Source organism: Ursus maritimus, assembly GCF_017311325.1.
Source record: "Ursus maritimus isolate PB19 chromosome X unlocalized genomic scaffold, ASM1731132v1 scaffold_X1, whole genome shotgun sequence".
NCBI classification, from domain to species: domain Eukaryota; kingdom Metazoa; phylum Chordata; class Mammalia; order Carnivora; family Ursidae; genus Ursus; species Ursus maritimus.
The window spans coordinates 99323194-99329594 of record NW_024423319.1 but is presented as its reverse complement, the minus strand read 5'-3'; positions in this window follow the sequence as shown (position 1 = coordinate 99329594).

Here is a 6401-nt window from a genome sequence, read left to right as displayed (position 1 = left end):
CCTTACCTCTTACTTCTATTTTTTCTTAATTATGCTAACTCTAGGATTTCCTATTGATTGCTTTTATAACTTTAAATAATATACATAAAACTCCACCTTCCTCATATCTTCTAATTTATCTAAATTATAGTATTTTCTATCACTTCTATAGCTTTAAATAATGCATATGAAACTCTTTCACATCCTATCAACTTTTTAAAAAGATTTTATTTATTCATTTGAGAGAGGAGAGAGAGAGAGAGAGAGAGAGAGAGAGAGAGCATGAGGGGGGGAGGAGCAAAGGGAGAGGGAGAAGCAGACTCCCTGCAGGGCTCGATCCCAGGACCCTGAGATCACCACCTGAACCAAAGGCAGATAGATGCTTAACTGACTGAGCCACCCAGGCACCCCACATCCTATCAACTTTTAACTGTTACCTCTCTACTGTCCACCATGTGAGGTGAAGAGATCCCCTTTTTTCTGTCTCTTCCTTCCACATCTCACCTGTCATCCCTTTCCCTTTATTTCACATTGACAAGGCTCCTAAAGTTTTCTTTCCAATCTGCAGTCAAATTTAAGTATTTCATGCTTATACAAAGATTATCAAGGATAAACACCAAAAACATTATTATAATGATGAAAATATTATTTACTCGTGTCAACTAGTATTTACTTTCCCATGAATGCCATCAACCCTGGACCTCTTAAAAGGGAATGTTCCTATATTTAGAGTAAATTCTAGACTCATTTCTTACAATTCATCAACTGCTTCAAATCATATCAAAATTTTCTTGAGCTTCCTACTAGAATGGCTAAAATTAAAAAGCCTAACAATACCAAGTGCCATAAAGGATATAAAGTAACTAGAACTCTCAAACTCTGCTGGTGAGAGCGTTAATTGGTACAACTGCTTTGGAGAACAGTTTAGCAATATCTATTCAAACTGAACATAGACATACCCTATGATCCAACTCCACCTGCACGTATACACCCCAGAGAAATGTGAACATATATGTACCACAGACACAAATGAGAATGACTATAGCAGCACTATTCATATTAGCTATATCTGAAAGTAATTCAAATACCTATCAACAGTAGAAGAGATTAACAAATTCACACAGTAAAATACTATACAGCAGTGAGAACACGTTGCCCATGTGCAACACATGAATTATGATACTGAATAAAAGAAGCCAGACCCAAAAGAGCGATATACTATGACTAATTTGTATAGAATCAAAGGACAAGAAGAAATATTCTATAGACTGTTAGAAGTCAGGATTGTGGTTACCCTCAGGGATGCAGGTAGTAACTAGAGTCACAAGAATGATGTTGGGGTGCTAAGAATATTCAATTTCTTGATATGGATGGTATTTATGTGGATGTGTTCACTTTGCGAAAATCCATCAAGCAGTACATTTACAAATTATGGACTTTTGTTATGCATGTTATAATTTATTGTAAAAATTAACCTTAAAATGGTTCTTTTAGTGGTCAAGTACAAATGGCTTGTTTTCTGTTGGGCTCAGAAATAACATTTTTCTAATTTAAATTTTAGGTAGTTAACATACAGTGCAATAATGGTTCCTGGAGTAGAATTCAGTGATTCATCACTTACATACAACACCCAGTGCTCATCATAACAAGTGCCCTCCTTAATACCTATCACCCATCTAGCCCATCCCCCACTTCCCTCCCTCAACACTCAGTTTGTTCTCTATTGTTAAGAATCTCTGATGGCTTGTTTTCCTCTTTCCTTTTTTATTTCTTTTCCCCCTTCCCCTATGTTCATCTGTTTTCTTTCTTAAATCCCACATATGAGTGAGAACATATGGTATTTGTCTTTCTCTGACTTCTCTCACTTAGCATAATATGCTGTAGCTCCATCCACATTGTTGCAAAAGGCAAGATTTCATTCTTTTTGATGGCTGAGTAATATTCTATTATAGATATCACATCTACTTTATCCATTCATCAGTTGATGGACATTTGGGCTCTCTCCATGGTTTGGCTATTGTTTGGATATTGTTGATAATGCCGCTATACACATTGGGGTGCATGTATCCCTTCAAATCTGTATTTTTGTATCCTTTGGGTAAATACCTACTAGTGCAATTGCTGAATCATAGAGTAGTTCTATTTTTTTTGTAATAATATTTTTTATTATATTATGTTAGTCACCATACAGTACATCCCTGGTTTTTGATGTAAAGTTTGATGATTCATTAGTTGCGTATAACACCCAGTGCACCATGCAATATGTGCCCTCCTTACTACCCATCACCAGCCTATCCCATTCCCCCACCCTCCTTCCCCTCTGAAGCCATCAGTTTGTTTCTCAGAGTCCATAGTCTCTCATGCTTCATTCCCCCTTCTGATTACCCCCCCTTTCTTTATCCCTTTCTTCTACAATCTTCCTAGTTCTTATGTTCCATAGATGAGAGGAACCATATGATAATTGTCTTTCTCTGCTTGACTTATTTCACTTAGCATTATCTCCCCCAGTTCTATTTTTAACAAGAAATAATTTTTAAAAATTAAATCCCACATTTTATTTTGTCTTTGTATTTCTTTTCTGAGTTTTCTGACTTGAAAATTAACTTATCTTTTTATAAAAGGTTAGTTTGTCAATTCCAAAAAAATTATGAGTCCATATCATGCTTCTCAAACTCAAACCATTTTTATATGCAATTTGTAGTGGATTGCATTATATCCCCCAAAAGATGTATCTGCCCTAGTCTGCAGTACCTGTGAGTGTGACCTTAACTGGAAATAGAGTCTTTGCAGATATAATTAAGGATCTCAAAATGAGGCCATCCTGGAGGTAGAGCCAGATCTAAATCTAGTCAGTGGTTGCCTTTATTTGAACAGGAGAGAGAGATTTGAGACTTAGAGAGACATTGGGAAGAAAGCCATGTGTAGACAGAGGCAGAGATGGGAGTGATGTTTCTAGAAGGTGGAGAACACCAAGGATTGTCAGTACCACCAGTAACTATGAGAGAGACCTGGAACAGACTCTCCTTCAGAGCCTCCAGAAGGAGCCAACCTTGTTGACACTTTGATTTCTGACTTTGGACCTCTACTACTATGAATCAATTTCTGTTGCTTTAACCACCAAGTTTGTGGTAATTTGTTTGAGCAGCCTTGGGAAACTAATACACCATCCCTCCTCGTACACACATTCAGACAAAGGTACACTTAGAGTAATGGCGCCACTTGAATGCTAAACTTGCCATGAAGTCATGTTACCAGACTTTTATTGTTTTTCTCATACTAGAACCTATGGTGATTGGGAAAGTTTGTACCCACTTCCTTCATCACGTCTTTGTGGTCCCAGTGTTCCATAGCCCTATGGACTATGAGTCAGCGTTAAGCTAGCGGTTTGTTAAAGTAACAGCTGTAAGCATTTCAACTTTCCCATCCCATGATACATTTCATCATTTTCTTCTTCATGGCAGTTGATAAGGCCAAAAAAACAGAGTATATCTCTTCTTGTAATTTGTTTTTTACTTGGAGTCCTAATTAGCATAAAGGGAGTTGAAGAGTAATTTCTATGTGGAATACTTATTACCAAGGTTAAGAGACACTATGCTTAGCATTTAATTGGTTTATAGTGCTGTGAAGCTAGTCTTCAAGGTCATAAAAATCTTACTTATGAACACACCAAAAAAATGCTAACAGCTGTTTTAAAAACATCAAAGTTGCATTTTCTTCTTGAGCAATGAGGAATTGTTCCTTGCACAAAACACCAAGTTTAGTCTATCTTTAAATGTTCTTTTGAGTAAGAGAAGAAGTAAACTTGACCCTGTTTTAAGAACAAATGAGTTGACTGCAAATATGATGTCTTTTGATTTCCCCGAATCCCCTCCACCATACACAAACCAATCTGCCAGTCATTCAGCTTATACTGACAAGGGAGTAAGACCCACTCGGGGGTCTGCCACAGTCTAACAATCTCCCCTCATGCAAGAACATGGCAGCTCAGTGCTACACTGCCACTGAAAGTACCTGGGTTATGGGTAAGCCTTGTGGAGTGGACTAACCCCAGATTGTCTCCAAACTTTTCCCTAACCTTCCATCTACCACAACTCATTTTTTATACAGAAGCCATAATGACCATTTAAACATTTAAATGAAATGTTCTACTCTCTAGCAAAACTCTCTAAGGGCTTTCTACTACCTTTAGAATAAAACCCAAACACACTACATGATCCAACCCCTGTCTACATACTATTCTTATTCGCAGATCAGCATTTGCCATTCCTTCTGCCTGCAGTGTTCTGCCTACAGATTTTCCCATTGCTGGATGTTTCTCATCAGTCAGAATTGAACTTAGGGGTCACAAATCCCAAGGAGCTTTCAAAAGAGGTGCCCCATGCCTATGGCCAGTCTGTCTATATAGCATAACCCCTTTTTCTTTTTTTTCTGAAATTATTAAACATTTATTGGTGGACTTGCTGTTTGTCCCCATTATTTTCACCCTAAACTCGATTATTAACTCAATTAAAGTGGAGACCTTTTCCATCTTGAGTTCTGCCTGTCCCTGAAATAGTTCTTAATGAAATATTTGTGGAATGAATGAATAACTATAACCATTTTGATAAATGCCACGATGAACATAGGTCCTCGCTCAAAATTACCCCTCATTTGTCACCAATAATTCATGTTCCCTTAAAAAGATACCCTTGTATGTAATTATATATTTTACCCTATGATTAGTGTATTCATTACTTATGGCTGAGTAACAAATTATCCCCAAAACTTAGTGGCTGAAAACAGTAAATATTAATTACCTCATAATTTCTGTGGGTCAGGAAACTAGGAATGGTATAACCAAGTCCTCTGGGCTCAGGGTCTCTCAGGCTGCAGTCAAGGAGTTGGTCGGGGCAGAAATCGTCTCACAGCTCCCAAAGGGAAGTGTATGCTTTTGAACTCACTGTGGCTGTTGGAAGGATTCAGCTTCTCACAGGAGGTCTGACAGAAGGCTGAATCAGACGGGCTGTGGGCAGAGGCTTTCTTCAGTTCCTTGCCGTGTGGGCCTTCCCATACAGCCACTCAACACTTGGAATCTTGCTTTGGCAGAGTGAGAAAGTGAGAGAGAGCAAGAGACCCTAAGCCACACAGAAACAAAATCATTTAGTAGCCACCTCTTGGATATGACATACCACAACTTTTGCAGTATCCTATTTGTTGGAATTGAGTCACTAGGGCCAGCACAAATTGAAGAGAAGGAGATTTCTCTTGAGTACAGGGAAGCAGGGATCACTGGAAGCCATTTCAGAAGCCACCTATCACAGCAAATACCTCCGTATTTGCATAAAGTTTTGTCCCTCCTCTCACTCTGTCTTGTTTTCTTGGAATTTTCTACTGTTGAGGGCCAAAGCTCTGGGCATCATGTCCCCTTCCTGTCACTTGCCTGTTATTCTTGACAGCTTAGCCATTTTTAGTGGAAGTTTCAGTTTAAGATCTATAGGAAGCTGAGACAAACAGCAGGTCACAAAACTCCAATAATATATGGGTATCAGAATTGTACGTACCAAAGGCTGGTATCATTAGCGGACAAATATTCATTCATTCTTTCAAGAAATATTTATTGAATGACTATGTGCTAGACACTGTTCTAGATGCTGAGATACATCAATGTACGAAACTGGAAAAATAAAGCTTGCTTTCATGAACCTTTATAAACTGGTGTAGAAGGCAGATAATAAACAAGATATAAATAAAAATACACAGTGTGTTAGGGCTACGGAGAATAAGAGGGGGTATAAGGTGCCAGACTGGGAGGGGGGTGACATTTTAGCTGCAGGAGATCACCCTCCACCCTATCCAGCACGTTATATCCCCTCTCATTCTCCTTAGCACTTAGTACTATATCCTCGTGGAGAGGATGCTCTTTGAACAAAGACCTGATGGATGACCTGCAGATATCTGGGGGAAATCATCTGGGCAGGTGAAATAACAGGTACAAAGGAGATACCAGGACCAATGTGTGACAGGAAATTTAAAAGTACAATGTGTCTGAAATGAATGAATAAGGGAAAGTGTAGAAGGAAATTAAGTCAGAAAAGGGGGGGTCAGATCATACAAGGCCCTGCAGACCATTGTTAGAACTTTGATCTTTCCTGAGAGTGATGTGGGAGCCTCTTGGAGAACTTGGGCACAGGAGTGGCCATGATGTGCTGTAATATGTTAACAGGGTCATGTTGGCTGCCACGATGAGAGAGCAAACTAAGAGGAACTTGAGGAGATAGAATGAGACACACCATTTATGTGGCCACTGCCATAAGCCAGATAAGAGATGCTGGGCACTCCAACTAGAGTAGTAACAGTGGGGGTGAGTGGGAAGCGATGAAATCCTGGGTATATTTTGAAAGCAAAGCTGAGAGGATCCATTGGGTGATTGGATAGGATATGTG